This window comes from Narcine bancroftii, chromosome 13 (assembly GCF_036971445.1).
Source record: "Narcine bancroftii isolate sNarBan1 chromosome 13, sNarBan1.hap1, whole genome shotgun sequence".
Classification (NCBI taxonomy): domain Eukaryota; kingdom Metazoa; phylum Chordata; class Chondrichthyes; order Torpediniformes; family Narcinidae; genus Narcine; species Narcine bancroftii.
The window spans coordinates 59292269-59315311 of NC_091481.1; positions in this window are offsets into that span (position 1 = coordinate 59292269).

Below are 23043 nucleotides of genomic sequence, written 5' to 3' on the forward strand. Positions count from 1 at the left end.
GAATTGAATTAAGCATCCCTATTGATCCAGCTTCCACCATCACTCCTGGCCATGAATTCCAGGCACCCATCACATTTTTACAGTGGAAAAGAAGCGAACGTAAAGGCAGATGTTTCCCATCTTTACATCGCTTCACTTACTTCATAAAAGCTCTGAGGGTGGATTCAGTAGTCAAACTCCGAAGCATCTGGGGGTGGGGGGTCCACCTAGTGGTCTCTCCATCTCCTCCTTAAAGGCAATTCTGCTGAAAGCAGCTGCAAAGGAGCGGGCTGCTGATGTCACCAGCCCATGAGCCCATGTGCCCTCCCGGCGGCGAAAGTTGCGCAGGAGATCTGCTGCCTGAGCCCTAAGACTGCTTGAACTAGCCAGGGGGCTAGTTGCTTGAACTAGTGGGTTCGTTCCTTGCTGGGGCCTCATTTCTGTGAGGGGCACTGGACAAAGTGGCGACTCTCTGTCTTCCTCACGATCCACAAAGTTTAAGAATTTCATTCTAAATGTAGTATTACCTGACAATAAAGGAACCCTTTACCTTTACCTAGAACTCCACCAGCACTCTTACTTGCCCTTCGGTCGCCATTTTGGGTCTGGGCCGCTTTCCCTTCTTGGCGCGTTTGTTTGACGTCACCCGCTTCCCTCGACTCCTGACACTCCTCAGTATGAAGACAACCCTGGATCAGCCTTATAATAGGCCTTCTCCATCAAAGGTAAATTCCCCTTTAGCTATTCTCATTGAGCTGGCTTTAATATGCGATTGTGCCATAAAAAGGCCTTGTGTTAAAAAAAGGCTCCCCTAAACTTTCCAACATTTTCTGATATAGGACATTGCCACCCTGGGAAAAAAGGAACTGGCTATCCACCCCATCTATGCCTATCATAATCTTACGCCATAGGCCGACTGCATCACATTGTGATACATTTACTGTCGAGTATTGGATTAGTGGTCAATCCACAGACCATAAGAGAAGAAAACCGGGGTCCCCCTCGCCCCCAACGATGGGATTTTCCCAGGATCCTATGTTTAAATAAGCCTCGCAAACTAAGGGTGGATCCCACCCTGCCCGCAGCAGCATGCAGCTGCTCATGTTGGGAAAGAGATACAGGAATATCAGAGCCAGATCCACCAGGACGAGAAACAGCTTCTTCCCACGGGCAATGAGACTGCTGAACAACTCTCCATTGTCACGTTGGGTTCAAACGCCCTTGTAATAAAAACGGCCTTGAGCCCGGATTTCCTTTATTTTAACGTACCCTTGGTGAATATCTACATGCGCAACTCTCCCAGATGTGGAAGTCCCACCCCGTGACATCATCGGTCTGCTCAATGTCCTACCAATAGTGTTACACCACTTCCGTGACCTACGATTTATTAAAAATATTTATTTCGATGTATTTACATATATACTGGGTATATGTATCACTTGTCTGCATGTCTGTACACGTTTTGCACTGTTCTGCACCAGAGACCGGAGAACTCTGTTTTATCAGATTGTATTGGTACAATCTGATGACAAATGTAGAGCGGTTAGTGTAGCAGTTAGCACAACGCTGTTACACTGCCAGTGACCTGAGTTCGTATCCCGCGCTGTCTCTAAGGAGTTTGTACGCTCTCCCTACATCAGCGTGGGTTTTCAGTTTCCTCCCACTGTTCTTAACGTACTGGGGATTATAGGTTAATTGGGCAGCACGAGCTCAAGGGCACCTGTTACCGTCCTGTGTGTCTAGATTTAAATTTAAGACAGAGCTTTGATGATTTCTCCTCCTTCCCGATGGCATCGTTCCCTGTAGATGTTCTCAATGATGGGGAGGGTGCCTGTGATGTCCTGGGCTGTGTTCACTATGTTAGAAACAGAAGTACCTTCACAGAAATTGCTCGAGACAAAAATTGAGAACAAAGAACATTTATTATACAACAATGCAAAGTTGGGTGCTTTCCCCTTACCCTGGGAATACACACATACACTGGGGCTCACCCAACTTTTATACAGTTTATTTCAGTATAGGAATACCCTCCCCCTTACATTCTTCTGCCTCCTGGATAGGTTTGGCATTAGGCAATCCTGCCTGCCTACGTGCTGTTTCTGTGAACTTGGAGGACCAGGGGGTATCCTGTCGGTGTCCCATCATGTCATTGTCCTTATTGTCCTTATTCACAAACCTGTCTTTGTTCTAATTTACACCTTCCCGATGACCTCAGGGCTACAACCTCTTCATATATAGAACTTGCTAGTCTCGGGCTTACTAATTACATATGCAAAACCTGCTAATTCTATCTTGGGCTAGAAGACCCTTATCTTATTCAGACTAACTCTACTTCCTACATTCTCATATCCATTTCTTATCCTGTTCATACTGGCTTTATTCATTTACACATATATCTATATTAGTTTCCTCGTCTTCATATTTTTATATCAGTTTTACTCATCTCTCACAACTACCTTCTGCAGGGCCTTACACTCAGGGGGTACTGGTGTCCCCAGACCAGACCGTGATGCAGGGTCAGGGTTTCTGGCATCAGACCGAACCTCCGCAAACTCCTGAGGAAGTAGAGGCGTGCTTTCTTCACGATGCCATTAATGTGTTGGGTCCAAGAAAGATCCCCCGAGATAGTGAGTCTCAGGAACTTAAATTTGCTCACCCTCTCCATCTCTGATCCCCCAGTGATCATCTGGTTTTTCCTTCCTGAAGTCAATAATCAGCTCCTTAATTTTGGTGACATTGAGTACAAGGTTGTTGTTGGTGCACCGTTCAGCCAAGTTTTCAATCTCCACCCTGAATGATGACTCATCCCCTTCCTTTATATAGCCCACTGCCCAAATTTGTAGATGGTGTTATTGTCATCTCAAACCACACAGTCATAGGTGTATAGGGCTAAGAACACAGCCCTGTGGTGCTCCAGTACTAACGGAGATTGTGGAGGAGACATTCTTACCAATCCTCACTGATTGTGGTCTGGAGGTGAGGTAATCCAGGATCCAATTACACAGAGGGGTGTTTGAGTCCCAGCTCTTGAAGTTTGGCGATCAGTTTTGAAGGGGTGATGGTGTTAAATGCCAAACTGTAGTCGATAAAGAGCATTCTGAAGTATGCATCTTTGCTGACCAGGTGTTCCAGGGTTTTGCGTAGAGCCATTGAGATGGGATCTGCTCTAAAACTGTTGCTACAGTAGGTGAATTGGAACAGATCCATATCACCGCTCAGACAGGAGCTGATATTCTTCAATAACAACCTTTCAAAACTCCATCACTGTCTACCACACTCTTCTTGGGCACCGTACGATTGACACTGGTTTGAAATAGATGTTGAAGATATCTGTGAATGTATTGACAAGTTGGTCAACACACCTTGTTTAATATTCAGCCAGGTATTCCATCCACACGTCATCCTCAGATATGGAGAGGAGAGGATCATCAGGGGACATGGGAATGCGCAGTGGTTGTTCTTCCTTGTTCTTGTGGTCGAATCAGGTGTAGAAGGCATTGAGTTCATCTGGGATTGAAGCTATTCCACTTCCTACAGCACCACATTTGGGTTTGTAGCAGGTTGTCATTTAGACCATGCCACAGCTGTCAGGTATCCTTCATGGTTTACATTTTCATCTGAAAACTCAATTTTGCCTGGGAAATGGCTTTCCAAAGGTCATACCTGCTCATTCAGTAATGATCTGGATCTCCAGACAAATATCTGTGATCTGGCTCGCAGTGCGATCCAGATCTCATTGATCGGCCAGGGCTTCTGTTGGGGAAAACACTGAACGATTTGATGGGGACACTCAAGTCCACAGCTGTTTTGCTAAAGTCCTGGTGTAATCATTTCAGATGCTCAACTGAGTCCTCGAACACCGCCCAATCCGCTGACTCAAGGATGTCCTGAGACCGTTCTTCAGCCCAGCTACAACCACCTTCCAGCTGTCCTGATCTCCGAAACATCTTTTTTTTAGGCACTGTCTGTATGAAGGCAGAAGGAGCAGATGATCCAACTTTGCCAAAATGTACCCCCTCTCCAGTTTACTCAACTCGTCACACAGCTCCACAAGGCCTGTTTGTAATTGGTGTGAAACTCCGGTGAGAAGCATTGTTGCCCACACCTCCTCCCTCACCATCATATGGGGCTCCAAGCAGTTCTTTCAAGTGAAGTAACCCTTCACTGTGTATTCTTGGGAGTGAGCTACTGTATCCCATTGTGACCTTCTCTACTTTGGAGAGACTGGTAGATCGTTTTTGCTAAACACCTTCGCTCCATCCACATCAGTGGCCTACCACTTCAACTCCGCGCCTCATTCCCATTCTCTCATGTCTGTCCATGGCCTTGCACTTTCCCACCAAGAGCACCCATAAATTGGAGGAACAACACTTGATTTTCTGTCTGGCCTCTCTCCAGCCAGATGGAGTTCTCCAGTTTCTGCTTCCCTTCCCTCTGTCTTCTTTCCTGCAGCTCTCCGCCCTCTCCCCTCCTCCACCTATTACCTCCTGCTTTTGGGGCCGTGTTCCTCCCCCAGCCCTCTTCTCCCCACCTTTTCGTTCGGATGCCTGCCAATATTCTTCCATACCTTGATGAAGGGTTCAAGCCCAAAACGCTGGTTATGCACCTTTATCTTTGTTGTATAAAGTGCCCTGTTTGACCTGCTGAGTTTCTCCAGCATTGTTTTACAAGTTCCTCCAGTAGTTTGTATTTAAGACCCCTGATATCCAGCACCTACAGTAGATTGGTAGATACCGGTTAGGTGAATTTTCTGGTTGCTTGGGATTACGTGTTGCATGATTGGCGAACTAACGCACCAATTTTAAACTTTTTTTCTTAACCGCTATTTCCTGCGAGTTTTTTCTTTTGCCGGTTGCTTGAGGCTGCCATTTGTTTGACTTCCAGATAACAGGCGCTTTACTGTACTAACAATCATTTCCCATTCAGAGAACCTTGCTCAGCTGGAATCCAAGCAAATGCTTTCCAACTGTATCGCTCAGTTGTTGGAGAATCTACCCCCTGCACCAGCAGACAGAGACCTAATGCACAGCAGCTCGTGCCTGAACTTTTCTCCAGCAATTTTGTGTGTTTTCACATCATTTTAACCCCTTCTGGCTTTGGGCCCGGACTCTTTCCCTCACCACCCCCCCCCCACCATTCTTCCGCCCCCTCCCCCATCTCTCGTCTTTGATTAAAACACCTGTCTGTTTTTTTTTGGAATATTTTATTTTCATTTTCATAGATTTATTAATCATTAGGAATTTTTTTTACATTCACGTAACCTACAGAGTCTGCATTTATCCCAACCTCATGCAACTGAAAGCAGCATCAATTAAATTGCAATAACCCAATCCCCCCACCATTTTGATACACGCATCTACCATTTGTATCTCCTTCCCTTTCCTTGAGCTCCCTACATCATTCTTACTGCTAATATACATTTGTCTTTAAACATTAACATTCTGGAAAAAAAACAAACAGGTATCTTCACAGTTTCAATATTTACAGTCCATCTTTCCCCTGATTCCTTCTTTCCACCTTATTTACATTGACATTTAGCATTGGCCGGAGTCTTACAAAGTCAGTTGCCTCTCTCTTGGATCCTTAAAAAATATTTTATTTCCCCTCTCGCCCTCACTATCTTCAGCGTTGCTGGGTGAGGGAGGGTGAACTCGATTCCTTTTTGATTAAGGCTTTTTTTAACTGGGTCAAAATCCCTCCTGCTTTTCAATCGCGCCACGCACGCTTATGTCCAGGTAGAATCAAACCTTCTCCCCCTCATATTCCACTGGACCCACCTCCAGCCTTTGTACCCACCACCACCACCTGTAAAATTCACTCTCTATTCTGGTGGCGAGTATAGAGTGTGGCCGTTGATTTGGCCCATGGAGGGGGGTGGGGGTGGGGGGAGGTGAGAGACTGGTGGGCCCGCTCTACTCTTAGATTATTTCCAATTTGTTTCGAAGAAGGGCTCAGGCCTGAACCATCGGTCATATATCTTTACCTCCCATGGACTTTGTGAGACCGGCCGAGATCCTCCAGCACCTCTGTGTGGTTTTACTACAATCTCATGCTTCATGCCTTTTTTTTAACTGCCTGCTCTGTACCATTTTTGCCATGTTCGGCATTTGAGGTAACATACCAGGAAAGGCCAGATTAGGTTTAGGAGCCTCGGCCCCAACTGGAGAGGAGGGGCCGAGGGAAACCAGCAGAGAACACTGTCAACAGAAGCTCCCTCCCCCACTCTTATGCAACAGGATTTCACTGTTGACAACACAGCACCACCTGAGACTGACTGACTCCATGAAGCAAGGTCACTGAGGAGTCATCAGAAAGTAACCTCAATTACGGTCAACTTTCCTGAGTCTGTTATTGCTAGACAATATTCTGAATTCATGTTCGAAAGTAGACTTTCTCAATCTTTATTTTTTAGCTGTGGCCTCCTTAGGGCTCTCCTCAACGTTTATGGGCCCCTTCCCTGTGAAGCAGTTAAGTTTAGTTGGTTTCTTTGGTACTTCTCTCCCGCTGATGACATAAAAACAAATTTATTCTGCGAGGTGAAAAGAAAACAAGGCTTTTTACTTAAATTGCTCTTGCCTTTTGCTTCAGAGTAAAAGGGCCCACTAGGGCTGTGGGCTGCTGGTGACGCGGTTGAAGGACATACACGGGCTGCGGGCACAGACTCAGCGTTACTCACGAGAACCAGGTATCGGCCCTGGGATATGAGGGGGTGCTGAAGGGCAAGGAGGACTCCCGAAGAGGCCTCCGGTGCTGAAGGCTGCCTGGCTGTCTTGGAGGTTTGGATGTGGAGCTCCAGTGGCGGGTGGCTCGAACAGGAGCCTGTGGGGACTGCAGAGGCTGCGGGATTGCTGGAGGCGAATCCTAGGACACTCAGTAACCCCTTTCACACTTGGAATCGGCTGTTCAGTGTCCTGGGACAGGAATGGGGGTTTGGCTTTTCACACTGGACCACTCCTAACTGGGACACTGAACACTTTCACACTTGCAAGGAGCCATCCCCGGGGTTGGGACTGTTCTACCTTCTAACACTGATGTCATGATCCATCGAGCGATGGTGGACCTGCCTGAAATTGGATGGGAAAGTTGGTAGAGCTATGGCGCGATGACGCTCAAATTATACAGCGTGGGAAAGTTGGTAGCACTGTCACGTACAATTTATAAATATCGTGGGAAAAAGTGATGGCAGACCTCCCCTCCCAGAATGCCATGCGGCAAAGAAAGGGCTGTAGGCCAGGCTGCATCCACAGAGCATTCATGGAGGGGTTTCTCTGCCGCACAGCATTCTAGGAAGTCAGGTCCCACGTTGTTTAAGAATTGCCCGCTATTTATTGGTATTTATTTCCTCTCTCTCTCTCTCTCGCTGCGACTTTCCCACAGCAAAATTTATAACTTCATTTTAATCTTTTCTTCCTTCATGATCCTGCACTCACGCAAAAACTTGGGTCTGTAGTGGCGGCGACTCTGTTACTGAATAACTCCACAACTAAACGGGTTGAGTTCAGTGAGCAAAATTTGTTTATTGAGATCTGCCTGGCTAGTCTTATGCTCCCAGCCAGGACCTGGCTGAGAACCGCACCGGGGGCCCTGACGTCGCCGGGGGCCCTGATGTCGCCGGAGCATCACGTGGGCCACAGAGTACGGGCTTCTGAGCCTGGTGCCGAGGTCGGGGAGAAACCCCTGACGGTGCCATTTTGGCCGGCTGCCACGTGCATGTCATGTGGGGACGGTTTGTCTACTTAATGGCATGCTGCCACACAGCCCCCCCCCCCCACCACCCAGAACCGGCACCAATATCCTTTTTTGCCAGGCAGCCTCACTTCTTGGGTTGAGCCGCGACCACTGGCTCATTGGGGTTGAGGTGTGCTGGCTTTATCAGTCCACAGTAAACAATTCCCTCTTACCACCGATGTCCAGTGTGAAGGTGGATCCTGAATGCTGGATGATTCTGTACGGCCCTTCGTACGATCTTTGAAGGGCCTCGCCTGGTAAAAACATATACAGCTCGGTGGGGACATAAGAGGCCCTTGTGTCGTGTCTGGGTAGTGGTGGGGATGTGAAGGAGTCCAACTGGGCCTGGAGGCGATGAAGTAAACCGTGCAGTGACTGTTGCGGGTTGTGAGGTGCATTAATAAACTTACCGGGCAGAGCTAGCGGTGCACCGTAGACCAGCTCAGCTGATGATGCCTGCAGGTCTTTTTTGGGTGTCGAGCGGATGCCCAGAAGTACCCAAGGCAGCTCATCCACCCAGTCGGGGCCGATGAGGCAGGCCATAAGTGCCGACTTAAGGTGGCGGTGCAATCGCTCGACGAGCCCATTGGCCTGTGGGTGATAGGCCGTTGTGTGATGCAGCTCGATTCCCAGTCTGTGGGCGAGCTGTGCCCAGAGTGCGGAGGTGAACTGCATGCCACAGTCACTGGTGAGGTGGGTCGGGATGCTGAACCGGGCAAAAGTGCTTGGGAGCAGGAGTCCATGGAGGTATCTGGCATTGGGATCGCCTTGGGCCGACGAGTGGTGGGGTCTAACACTGTGAAAAGGTAACGGTTACCTCGGGAAATGGTAAGGGGCCAACAATGTTCACATATATGTGGCTGAACCATTCTTGGACGTGTTCAAAATCCTGCACGTGTGCTCTGGTCTGCCTGTGCACCTTGGAAAGCTGGCAAAGGGTGCAGGTTCTGGCCCAGCCCACAATCTGCTTTCGAAGCCCGTGCCAGATGAAGTGTTCTGCCACCATACGAACCATGGACCTGATGGAAGGGTGGGAAAGGTCGTGGATATGGTGGAAGACTTACCTGTGCCACTGCTGGGGAACCTCTGGTCGCGGGGTGCTCATGGAGACATCACACAGGACGGTATCATCACCGAAAGGAGTCTGGAGGTCCTGGAACCACAGGCCCGTGACGGCAGTCCTGAAGGCCTGTGTCTCCTCGTCGGACTTCTGATCCCAGACAAGCTGGTCATAGTCTAGACCGGGTGTCAGCGAGCAAATGGCTGATTGGGAGAGCGCTTTGGCGACCACAATGTCTTACCCCTCTTTGTGCCGAATGTCGATGGTGAACTCCGACACAAAGGACAGGTGACACTGTTGGCGGGCCGACCAAGGATCTCTAGCCATAGCGAGCACCTGAGTGAGGGGTTTGTGGTAGGTAAAAATGGTAAAAGGCCCCCTCCAAGAAATAGTGAAAATGAGGCACAGCAAGGTACATGCCCAGCAACTCATGGTCAAAAGCACTATACTGTGCTCTAGCGGACGAAGAAGTCGGCTAAAGAATGCCAGTAGTTTCCACTGTCCGTTAACCTGCTGCTCCAGGACGGCACTGATGGCAGTGGCAGAGGCATCGACGGAGAGCACCATATAAAGGTCGTTGCATGGGTGGATGAGCAGGGCAGCCTTCGCGAGGGCAACTTTCGTGGCTTCGAATGCCCTGGTGGCCTCTGGAGTAGAGGCGAGTATCTTGTCCGAAGAGCGGCTGCATGATGCGTGCAGTGCCTGGAATGAATCAGTTATAGAAGTTGACCATACCCGTGAACTCTTGTAGCCCCTTGAGGTTGTCCGGGCGTGGAAACTCTCTGATTGCAGCGACCTTCGTAGCAGCTGGTGTAGCTCCTTCGGCCATGATGGTATGACCCAGGAACTACATGGACTCTTTCCCGAACTGGCATTTGGCTGTGTTGATCGTTAGGCCGAAGTCAGCCAGTTGGGAGAAGAGGGTGTGCAGGTGAGACTTGTGTTGTGCCCGGTCTCAGCTGCCGACAAGAATGTCATCCAGATAAATGAACATGAAATTCAAATCCATGCCCATCGTATCCATGAGGCGCTGGAAGGTCTGGGCGGCGTTCTTGAGGCCAAAAGGCATGCATAGAAATTCAAACAAGCCGAAAGGGGAGATGATGGCCGTTTTGGGGATGTCCTCGGGGTGAATCGAGCTTTGATGATACCCACGCACCAGGTCGACTTTGGAGAACACCTTTGCGCCATGCAGGTTGGCTGTAAAGTCGTGAATGTGAGGGATGGGGTAATAGTCAGGTACTGTTGTGTCGTTAAGCCGTCAATAATCTCCGCAGGGGCACCAGCCACCAGAGGCTTTCGGGACCAGGTGGAGTGGCGAGGCCCAAGGAATGTCGGAGCGTCGAATGATCCCCAGTTCCTGCAGATGCGAGAACTCCTCTTTCGCTATCTGGAGCTCATCCGGCGGGAGCTAGCGTGCCTTGGCATGGACTGATGGGCCTTGGGTGGGGATATAATGAAACACCCCGTGGCATGGTGAGGCGGCAGAGAACTGTGGCTTGAGGAGGGATGGGAACTCGTCCAAGATGCGCTGAAACTCATCCTTGGGTGTGCTGACCGTGGCCACCTGCGGCTGCTCTGTGTGGGAGGTGTCAACCAGGAGTCCGTGGGTGAGGAGGAAGTTGACATCCAGAATGGAGGTTGGAAGGGACGAAACGTTGAACCTCCACAAGAACTTCCGCTGGCCAATCTGGAAGTGGACGGTCTTGTCACCATACACCCGGATCTCCGTTGAAATGGCTGCTCGGAGTGGAGGTCCTCGAGGCAGGTTCCAGGACTCGATGGCTGTGGTCAGGATGACGCTGATCTGGGGCCCCGGTGTCGATGAAGAAGCATCGGCTGCTGATTGCATCCTGCAGGTAGAGAAGGCTGTGTTCTTGGCCAGCCGCCGCAGCCATTAACAGCGGCCGGCCTGCTTGTGTACCTGGAATGAGCAGGGCTGACGACACTTCCGAGCCTTGGCTCCCCAGCACTGGTGGAAGAAGCAGAGGCCTGAAGTGGATGGCTTGCTTCTGGCTATGCTCTTTGAGGCCACTGCAGGGGCCGAGTGTTCCTCCACAGCGCTAGAGGAAGGCTTGGCGTGGTCATGGCCAGGACTTGTAACTTGCTGGACTGCTGAGCCCTCCGGGAATCGTTCAAGCCATAGCTCCTGAGCATTTTGAGCGACCTTCCTAGGGTCGTCGAAGTTCTCCTGGGACATTAACGGCTGAATGTATTCAGGCATATGATCGAGGAAGATGCGCTGAAAGAGTGGGCAGTTGGTCTGATCGCCCATGAGCATCTCATCCATCAATGCGATTGGAGTCCCGTCTCCCAAAATGTCGAGGTGCAGCATCCGAGCAGCATGCTGGTGCCTGGAGAGGCCGAGGGAGCCAGTGAGCACCCGATTGATGGTCCCGTACTTATCTTCCACGGGTCGGTGCTGAATGAGGTGCAGCACTCGTTTGGCAGTGGCCTGGTCCAGGGCGATGACCAAATGATAAAACGGTCGTATCTGATTAAATCTGGCGGAGGTGAAACTGAATGATCGCACCACCAGACGGGTTGAGTTCAGTGAGCAAAACTCATGTCTGCCTGGCTGGTCTTATGCTCCCAGCCCGGACCTGGCTGAGAACCGCACCGGGGGCCCTGACATTGCCAGGCATCACATGGCCTGCAGAGCATGGGCTTCTGAGCCTGGTGCCAAGGTCGGGGAGAAACCCCCGATGGTGCCATTTTGGCCAGCTGTCCCGCCACGTGCGTGACACGCGGGGTCAGTCCACCTGCCTAATGATGTGCTGCCAGGTCATTTAAATCCCACGATGAAATTGCCCATTTCACACTCTTCCCTGATTTCAACACCAGCGTCTGCAGAGGCTGGGGATTGTACTAGAGGTCGAGGTCGTCAATCCCCAGCATGATGAAATCACCTGACGCCAGTGTCGAGCTAATTCTGCTTTCACGCTAGACACTTTAAAGGCCGATTTGCCATTAATTCCTGGGTCCGATTGCAAGTGTGAAAAGGGGTGGTGAGTCTGAAGGGGCTCTCTTTTGCTTCTCTTCCTCCTGTTGTTCAGGGCACCAGACCATGCAGATGGTGATTCTTTGTTGGGTTCATGACATACAGAAGTTATAAATTCTACGTTTTATGTGTCATTACAGGAAGCCTTGAACCTCTTTCCAAACCATTGACACAAACAATAACATCCATGTCAACCCCTCTATGCAATATCGCTGGCTCTCCACTCAGCCCTGGTTCACCTTGAAAACAGCAATTCATGCAAACAGCTGCTCTTCATCGACTACAGCTCGGCCTTCAATCCCATTATTCCCTCAGAGTTGGTCAAGAAGCTACAAACTCTAGGCCTCTGTACCCTACCCCCCCCCCCCACCCCCCCACTTCCCCTGCAACTGGATCCTTGACTTTCTCATCAGAAGACCACAGTCAGTATGAATTGGAAACGACGTCTCCTCCTCACTGATCAACACAGGCGCATTCCAAGGATGCGTGCTTAGCCCACTGCTCGACCGCGTGGCCAGGCACAATTCCACCTACAAGTTTGCCGATAGCACCACAGTTGTCGGCAGAATCACAAACGGCAATAAGGAGGTGTACAGGAGGGAGATCGATCGGCCCGTTGAGTGGTGTCACGACCATAACACCTCCAGGTGTCCGTTAAGTTCAGCTCTCTCATTGAAACTAAGGTGGCTCTAGCCATCCTTGTCCTGGCCACCGCTCTTGTTGATTGATCTAAAACGGGATCCAAACAAGAATTAAAGTCCCCACCACTATTATATTGTGATGTGCATCTGCCAGTTGAGAAAAGGTTTCTTTTATAAACCTTTCATCATCTACATTTGGGGCATATAAATTTAACAGGGTCCAAGATTCAGAATATATTCACACCCTACCTGCTGGATCAGTTGCAACATTCTGAATTACAACTGGAAGGTTTTTCTTTATTAAGGTGGCCACTCCCCGTGCTTTCGAATCGAAGGATGATGCTATGACCTGACCCACCTAGAGAAGGGACTCTATTCAGAGTGAAGACAATCTCGTGTAATATTGCATCTTTCTGCACTATTGCACATGACAAGAATTTTGAATCTGTATTCTTCACTCCTCATCAACTCTGTCCACCACTCCATATACTCAGGGCAATTTGCAGTTTAATCTTCCAGCTGGCATGTCTTGGGGATATGGAAGGAAACCGGAGGAACCGGGGAAACTCACAAGGTCACAGGGAGAATGTGAAAACGCTGCACAGTTAGTACTGGAGGAAACCGAGCTGTGGCACCACTGGCCGCATCATTGCCCTGCTCATCCGAAGCTCTGCTGCCTAAGTCATAACTCGCACTGAATCCCAATCACCCATCCCTTCCATGAGCTGCTCATCCGAAGCTCTGCTGCCTAAGTCATAACTCGCACTGAATCCCAATCACCCATCCCTTCCATGAGCTGCTCATCCGAAGCTCTGCTGCCTAAGTCATAACTCGCACTGAATCCCAAACACCCATCCCTTCCACGAATGGTGACCTACACAAGCTCCTGGCCAAGCCGTCACCTTTCTTTCCAGCTCCCTTCTCCTTGTCTTCCTCTCTTTCCGTATCCCAATGGCTCATTTCCTCCAGCTCCCCACATCCTATGTCCCTCTCTCTCTGCTTCCCTATCCCTCGCTCTCCTTTCCTCTGCATTCACAGAGCCATCCCCTCACTCTAGATCAGTTCTCACCACCTATGGCTTCCTGTCTGTGAGCCTGTACTCCTCTCTCTGCTCTTAATTCCCTTCTTCCCCCGTCCCCACCTTTTTTTTCAGTCACCTCCCTGCTTTTGACTCAGACCTTGACGAAGGGATCAGGCCAGAGCCGTCAGTTATATATCTTTGCCTCTTACAGATGCAGCAGGACCTGCTGAGTTTCTCCAGCACTTTTGTCTGTGACAGAATATAGATATGTTTCTGGGAGATAAACTGGGGTAGGGTTTGTGAGTGTGCGTCACATACAAACACTAAAAAACAGATCTTATTTAAAATACTGGAGCTCTGCTAATGCTAGACAATGTCGGGGCCTCAGAGCCTTTCCAAAAGCTTTGGAGAGTGACTTCACTAATGAATTGTTATTTACAAAAAGGCAACAGATGAAAGAACCGCATTCTGTCTGAAGGGGAACTTGCTGTTCGAAGAGGATCATGTGGTTTTGCAAGCAGAAAGAGTCAAACAGGTTTTTCTCTTTGAGAGAGACACACACAGAGAGATCAGTTCTACAGTGTTACAGTCACCAGCAGCAACTAGAACTGGAACAGGACAAGCTGACAAGCTTGTGGAAAAACCCATTTTGAAGGACGGGTTGTGAGTGCTTAGTTCAGCCTGGTCGAAGCCCTTGTGGTTCATGCAAGAGGAGAGGACTGGCTGCCTAATGTTTCACTTGGAATAAGTGAAACAAATAAGAACTCTGTGGTGACCTGAAAGAAAGAGGTTATCATCTGGAGAACCCTGAGGGGGCAAGTTCCATCAGTGGCTGATTTAAAAAAAGAATCAGTTGTGGGTGTCAGCGTACAACAAATCTCTCTCTGACAACCGAGAAGAACCTTCCTGAGCAATATCCATTTACCTTTCAAGCACCAAAGCCTGGTGAACTTATAAATGTTAAAATCTGTACACAGTATAAGAATTGCCTGCAACCAATGAACTTGGAGGAATGAGAAGTGAGATTGGACTGTGAATCCAAGAACTTTTCTGAACTTATACACACATTATATTCACATGCATTTAGAATTAGAAGGGGGTTAAGTTAATAATAGATAAGTTGAAGTGTGATTCTGTTTTCATGTTTAAAGATAATTAAAAGCAACATTGTTTAAGTAACCATTTGTCTTGGTGAATATCTATTGCTGCTGGGTTTTGGGGTCCTCTGGGTTCGTAACATGTCGATTTGATTAGTCCTCCCTCACCTGTAACCTCTTCCATCCCAATAACATTCCAAAATCCGTGCTCTCCTTCAATACTGGCCTCTTGACCATCTCTGTATGTGATCGCACCTCTACTGGTAGCCATGCCGTCAGCTGCCGAAACAACTTTAACTTCCCACTTCTCTTTCCATTTACATAGCTTCTTAAAACCTACGACTTTAATGATGTTTTGGGTCACGTTTTATTTCCCTATGTGCCTTGGGTCATGTTTTGGTTTGATAATATCTTTATTGATTAAAAATTATCTATAGATGGACTTTGTCCTCATTCAGCGACATTGTGTTCTCAACGATCAGTTTTGCTGGGTTCATGATCTTGGACCATTTGATCCTGAACAGTTCCTGTGGGCTCCTGAGCAAGGGGGATGCTCCACACCTGTCATCTAATCCCATTCCCTCACATGCCTCATGTACATCCCACAAAGACACCACGTTCACATTTGAAGCACGTTGGGAGGCACAGTTGGCCTAGTGGTTAGTGCAACACTTTTACAGCGCCAGCAATTGGGGACCGTGGTCTGAATCCCACGCTGTCTGTAAAGAGTTTGTACGTTTTCCCCGGGGGCTTTGGATTCCTCCAACCATTGGAAACATACTGGGGGTGTAGGTTAATTGGGCAGAAATGGCTGTTACCGTGCTGTATTTCTAAATTTAAATTAAAAATTTATGCAGGTAAACAAAGTATTATTCAAAGTTCAGTTATTAAATGAAGGTTGAGCATTTAGACATACAGCACAGTAACAGGCCCTTTTGGCCCATGAGCCCCCAGGGGTTTTCATTCTGAAAGGAGGTTCACACCTCGCCATGAAGCTCAATGTCAACCTTCATTTAATAACTGAACTTTGAATAATACTTTGTTTACCTGCATAAATTTTTAATTTAAATTTAGAAATACAGCATGGTAACAGGCCCTTTTGGCCCATGAGCCCTTGCTGCCCAATTACACCTAATTAAATGTCAATTATCGGTTTGTTTTTGAATGGTGGATGGAATCTGGAGCCCCATGAGGAAACCCATGCAGACACAGGGAGAGCGAACAAACTCCTCACAGACAGCGCTTCCGACCTCAGTCCCGGTCCCTGGCACTGTAAATGCGCTGCACTAACTGCTTTGCCAACCGTATCGGCCAGGTTCAGGGGATGGGGGGGTGGGGTTTAAGGAATGTCTTGCAGGAAATGAGAGGGGGGGGGATAGAAATGTCCATGGAGACGTCAGGGCCCTGTTCGGTCTGGGATCTTCATCAGGTACAAAGAGCCCAGGTCCAAAATGTTGGTTGCCATTTACTTTCTATAGATGTTGTGTGACCTGCTGAGTTTATCCAGCATGTTAATGTATCAGTACTGGAGCACCGAAAGGCTGCATTCTCAGCCTCTTGCTCTATGGTTGTGTGGCTCGGTATGCCAAAATCTACAAGTTCACTGACGATACCACGGTAGTGGGGTGTATAAAAGGGGTGATGAGTCGGTGTACAGGAGGGAGATTGAAAACTTGGCTGAACGGTGCACCATCAACAACCTCACACTCAATGTCACCAAAACCAAGGAGCTGATTATTGACTTCAGGAAGGGAAAACCAGAGGTGGACGATCCAGTGATCACTGGGGGAGCAGAGGTGGAGAGGGTAAGCAAATTTAAGTTCTTATGAGTCGCTATCTCAGAGGATCTTTCCTGGACACAACACACTAACGGCATCATGAAGAAAACATGTCAGTGCCTCTACTTCCTCAGGAGTTTGCAAAGGTTTGGTACGACACCAGAAACCCTGAAAAATTTCTACAGGTGCATGTAGTGTGCTGACCAGCTGCATCATGGGGTCATCAATATCAATCGTTCATTCAGGAGCTTTGCCCGTTTGGCGTGGGCGATCACGTCTCTCCATCCGTCACGATCTCTCACCCTCCGAATCGTAGTTGCTGCCGCCCCTGTTCTCCTTCAGTGAAGGCTCCATCTTTGAGCTGAGACTATAGTCGACGTTGAGTTCATGTTTGTATGAGGAAAAAATGCTGAAGGGGTTTCCTGATGCCTTCTTCAATTGCAGGGTCCACACTGGACAGGTAACCCTGGCCTTTGATCCACAGATTCATCTGCCCAGCATTTTTAGTTTCACAACCACAAATTCCAATTTGTAGAATCTGTTAAAAACCATCCATCATCTGCAATCCATGGTCTCACCTGACCCTGATTGGGAGGCTAAACAGGCCCTACACCTTGCCCAATGGTGACACGCAGGCTATCAGATGGAAGGAGCGCCTTACACCTCCTTCTGCTGAGCAATTTCACAGATCCAACACCAATACCCCTCCAAAAGTTAGTGGATGCAGCCCAAGACATCACGGGCAAAATCCTCCCCACCATTGTGAACAACTACAAAGAACGCTGGCGTTGGAGAGACACACCTCCCCCCCCCCCCCCCCCCCCCCAGCACTCATTCTGTTCTCACTGCTATGAACAGGAGAGAGGTACAGGTGCCACAAGACTCGCACCACCAGGAACAGCTGCTCCCCCTCCACCATCAGACTCCTCAACGACAAACTCAATCAGGGGCTCATTTAAAGGATTCTTTAGCAATTTATTCTTTGATTTACTCCTCCCATTGCGCAGTCAGTTTATTGACATTTCTTTATTTGTTTACATGTGTACTCAGTTTTGTTGCACAGACTAAAAAGTGCACAAAAGATGCAATATCGATGGCTCTCCGCTCTGGATCACCTCGAAAACAACAGTTCATACACACAGCTGCCCTTCAATACCATTATTCCCTCAGTGCTGGTCAACAAGCCACAAACTCAAGGCTCCTGCACCCCCCACACCCACCCCCCCTGCAACTGGATCCTTGACTTTCTCATTGGAAGACCACAATCGGCACAAATTGGAAACAACGTCTCCTCACTAATTATTAACACAGGCGCACCCCAAGGATACATGCTTAGCCCATTGCTCTACTCATTATACATCCATGACTGTGTGGCCAGGCACAAGTCCAATGCCATCTACAAGTTTTTTGATGACACCACAGTTGTCAGCAGAATCACTAACGGCAATGAGGAAGTGGACAGGAGGGAGATAGATCAGCTCGCTGAATGGTGTCACAACAATAACCTTGCACTCAACATCAGCAAAACTAAGGTGGTGATTGTGGACTTTAGGAGGAAGTCAGGTGAACATGAGGGCTCAGTAGTGGAGAGGGTCAAGAACTTCAAATTCCTGGAGTCAACATCTCTAAGGATCTGTCCTGGATCCTCCACGTTGATGCAATCATGAAGAAGGCTCGCCAGCGGCTATATTTTTGTGAGGTGTCTGCGATGGTTCAGTATGTCACCGAAGTCCCTGGTTAACTTGTACAGGTGCACCGTGGAGTGTATTCTGGTTGATTGTATTATGGCCTGGTATGGAGGCTCCAACTCTCAGGACAAGAATAAACGTCAGAGGGTCCTTAACTTGACTTGCGACATCACAGGCACCAGATTTCACTCCATCGAAGTCATCTACATTAGCCAGTGTCTTAAAAAAGCAGCCTCTATCCTCAAAGAACCCCCCCACCACCACCACCCAGGCCTGGCCCTCTTCACTCTGCTACCATCGGGCCTGAAGATGAGCACTCAGTGGCACAAAGACAGCTTCTTCCCCGCTGCCATCAGATTCCTTAATAATCAATGAACCAAAGACGCTGCCTTACTTTTCATGCATAGTAATGTTGTAAGATGGTCCTAAAATGCATGTTTGAACTGTGATATGCTGTCACAAAACATGACAATAAACTCTGATTCTGAAGTGGTAATTCTGCCTTGCCCATAGGAAAATGAATCTCAGGGTTGTATGTACTCCGCAGAAAGCACCTTCAGTCTATGCTTCGTGATCACAGCTTGCGGTCCCAGTTACTGCAGTAAACTGAGGGAACATTTAATTGTTGAAGATGCCATCTCTTGAAGAAGATGTTTTATCTAACCTTCCACCTGTTACTTCGATGAGGTTTGAAAGGTATTTTAAAAGACAGGGAGCGGCCAAAGTGACTGGTTTTGATACATTGAGCAGGAGGTTGGTCAAACGTGAGAAGCAGCAGAGAAGGGAGGGTTTCTCTACTAGTGGAAACACAGTAAATGCTGGAGGAACTCAGCCGGCCTCTTCATAGCTTGGCCTTCAATACCATTATTCCCTCAGTGCTGGTCAAGAAGCTACAAACTCTAGGCCTCTGCACCCCCCTCTGCAGCTGGATCCTTGACTCCCTCATCGGAAGACGATAGTCAGTACAAATTGGAAAGAACGTCTCCTCCTCGCTGATCATTAACACAGGCGCACCCCAAGGATGCGTGCTTAGCCCACAGTTCTACTCGTTTATACATTCATGCGGTAAAGATATCTTACGGACATTTCAAATCTGAGCCCGAAAAGTCCGTAAGATATCTTTACCTCCTATGGACACTATGAGACCTACTGAGTTCTTCCAGCATTTCTTGTGTTTCCACTACAACCACAGCATCTGCAGACTTGCTCCAATAGATTTTGATGAGGGAAGGTGGGATGAGCTCCGTAAGCACCAGCTGATTAGCCTGTTTCTGTGCAGTACAGGCTGCGGGCATTTTTTCTCACAGCAAGATCCAACCAACTGTTCAAGTTTGCCTGCATTGGGCGGCATGGTGGGCGTAGCGGTTAGCGCACCGCTGTTACAGCGCCAGTGACCGGGGTTCGAATCCAGCGCTGTCTGTAAGGTGTCTGTCACGTTTTCTCAGTGTCAGCGTGGGTTTTCTCTGAGTGCTCCAATTTCCTCCCACCGTTCAGAACCCAGTTAATGTAGCGGTCTGCGCAGCAGTGACCGGGGGTTCGAATCTGCCACTGTCCGTAAGGAGTTTGTACGTTCTCCCCTTGCCTGCGTGGGCTTCCTCCGGGTGCTCAGGTTTCCTCCCATCGTTCAAAGCTTACCAGGGTTTTAGGTCAATTGGGGGTAATCGGGCGGCACACCACTGTGCTACGTCTAAATTTTTAAATTTAAAAATGCACCAGGTATGTTTGAGAAATAAGAGTTAACCTGGGATTTGGATGTATTTCTTCTGAATGTGGTGCGATCCTTTAGATCACCTCGATCAGGAGTTTGGAGATAAAAAAATCATCTAGGCACTGCACTTCAATATCATTATTCACCGATAATGTAATAATTCTGGAAGAAGGAAAGTAGCCCTTAGTCATGCTGACATTCCCATGTTAAAGCTGACTTCTGGACATTTCAACTCTAATTGGACTTACTGGCTTTCATCAACAAGATGAATTCTGTTAGTGTTTTATTGGGGTTACTCATGCACTCGTCACAAACATGTTGACATGGTTAAATCTGTCATTAATATTTACAACCCAGAGACCAGTTTCAACTTTGCACGCAAACTAAAGCTGCTGACCCATCTGAAATCTCAACGTAAAGAGCTTTGGACTTTACACAGCTAAATCATTTTGAGACTATTTTGCAAAAAAAAACCTTTAAAGCATTTCCGTTGTGTTTTAGTATGCTCTTAGCAGTGGTTCTCAACCTTTTTCTTTCCACTCACATACCTCTATGCCATAGGTGCTCTGTGATTAGCTTAAGGTGGTGTGTGAGTGGGCGGAAAAAGGTTGAAAGCCACTGCTCTAAAGTATCTTTTGTAGTGGAGGAAAGAGTTACCCCCTCCTCCCCCTTACTTAGATGCCTGCCGACAGTTTCCCATACTTGATGATGGGCTCTAGCCCAAAACATTGTGCATTTTTACCTTTACTATATAAAAGGGAATAGGCCCTTTCAAACTGCCATGTAAAATGGGGTTAACCGGGCATTTTGCCAGTCACACGGTAGTTAGGAAGGACCTGACCCAGTCCACCCCGTCGGAGCCCAACCCAGTCCCTAACCTACCTCAGAAGGAATCAGGGAACCCAGTTAAACTTACCCGGGGTTCGAACACAGCCGATTTGAACAGGAAAATAGTCGACCCGCTTATTCCGGTGATGTCAGTGTGCGTGCGCCGTCGGGCAGCCAGCATCCGAACATCCGGTAGTACTTCCGGTGAGTGAGTGACGCGTCATTGTGGGGGTGGGATCCCCCTTAAATCACTGGGTTGGCAATTTAAAGGGTCCATCTCCCTTTGCCCCAGTAATTGCACCCAGGTCCCAGGAGGGCCACCCAGGTGCTGCAGTTTAAAAAGGCTGACTGTTTGACCTGCTGAGTTTCTCCAGCATAGTGTTTTCGCCTTTTCTCGTAGTGTGCTCACTGTTCTAATAGGATGCACAATAGACCTTTCCCTCTTGTGGAGAATTCTTACCTGCTCAGTGATCCCTCAGGATTTGCTTCCATCCTGGTTCTGGGGTCAGCCCACCTCTGTACACGCTACTGACCCACGATTGCATCGCTAGATCCAGCTCCAACAGCGTCATCGAGTTTGCAGACGACACATCGGCAGCCACGACGATGAGTCGCACTGCAGAGAAGAGGAGGAGAATCTTGTGATATGGTGCGCCATGGTTGGCGTAGCAGTTAACACAACGCTGTTACAGTGCCAACGATTGGGACAGATGTTCGAATCCCTTGCTGTCTGTAATGAGTTTGCATGTTCTCCCCGTGTCTGCATGGGTTTTCCCCGGTGGGCTCCGGTTTCCTCCCACTGTTCGAAACCTACCGGGGGCTGTAGGTTAATGGGGTGTAAATTGGGTGGCACAGACTCATGGGCCAAAATGGCCTGTTGCCGTGTGGTATGTCTAAACTTTGAAAAAATTGAATTAAAAAATGTAATGGTGCAAGAGTCTCAACATGGACAAGACAAAGGAGATGATAGTGGACATCAGGAGGACCACGAACGACCACCTCCATTGCACCTCTACTGCAGGGAATAAAGGTCCAGCCTCTCCAACGTCTCCCAATAACTCAACTCCTCCAGTCCTAGCAACATCCTAGTGAATCTCCTCTGTGTCCCATCCAATTTATTAACATCCTTCCTCTAGTTGGGCGACCAGGACTGCACACGGTACTCTAAGTGTTGTTGCACCAATATTTTGTACAACAGAATCATGAGTTCCCTACTTTTCTCGCTAGACCTCGTCCAATGAAGGCCAACATACCAAAGGACTTCTTCCCTGCCTTATACATCTGAGTTGCCACCCTCAAGGAATTATATGTTGGTTATGTATTTTTATCTTTGCCCTTTAAAGAACACTGTTAGTACATAAGAACGTAAGAAATCGGAGCAGGAGTCGGCCATCTGGCCCGTCGAGCCTGGTCTGTCATTCAATGATATCATGGCAGATCTGATGATCAGCTCATCTCCACCTACCTGTCTTTTCCCTCCATCCCTTAATTCCCCTACTGTGTAAATATCTATCCAACCTTGTCTTAAAATATTTATATATATCCTCTGTTTCAATGGGCAGTGAGTTTCACAGATTCACCAGTCTCCAGGATAAGCAGTTCCTCCTCATCTCTGCCCTAAATCGAATACCCTGAAACTTGAGACTATGACATTGGTCTCCCCGCCACCAATGGAAATATCTTACCTACCTTTATCTTATCAATGCTTTTCATAATTTTATATGTTATGTTAAGAACCCTTTTTCCAAATTCCGGGGAGTACAGTCCCAGATGACTCAATCTACCCTCACAGATTAACCCCCTCACCTCTAGAGTCAACCTGGTAGACCTCCTCGGGCACCACCTCCAAAGCCTGTACATCCTTCTTCAAGTAAGGAGACCAGAACTGCACACAGTTCTCCAGATGCAGCCTCAGCAGGACCTTGTACAGTTGCAGCATAACCTCCCTGCTCTTAAATTAACTCCCTCCAGCAGTGAAGGCCAATATTCCATTTGCCTTCGTGACAGCCGGCTGCACCTGCAAACCAACCTTTTGCAATTCATGATCGAGCCCTCCCAAGTCCTTGAGCACGGCAGCAATCACTTGCCATTGAAATAACAATCCAATCTTTCCCTTCCAAAATGGATAACTTCACATTTCCCAGCATTGTACTCCATCTGCCAGACCCTTGCCCACTCACTTAACCCCATTTCTATCTCTCTGGAGACTCTCCGTATCCTCTGCACAATTTGCTTTTCCATTCAATTTTGTGTCATCACCAAACTTAGATACTCTACACTCTGTACTCTTTTCAGATACACTGTGAACAGTTGTGAGCCCACCACCGACCCCTTCAGCACCCTCGCTTACCACTGATTGCCAACCAGAAAAAAACTCTGTATCCTAACTCTCCGCTTTTTATTGTTAACAAATCCCCTATCCATCGCCCCCAACTCTATCTTCTGTCTTTCATGCAGGACCTTATCAAATGCCTTCTGGAAATCCAGGTAAACAATGTTCATCTGCTCCCCTCT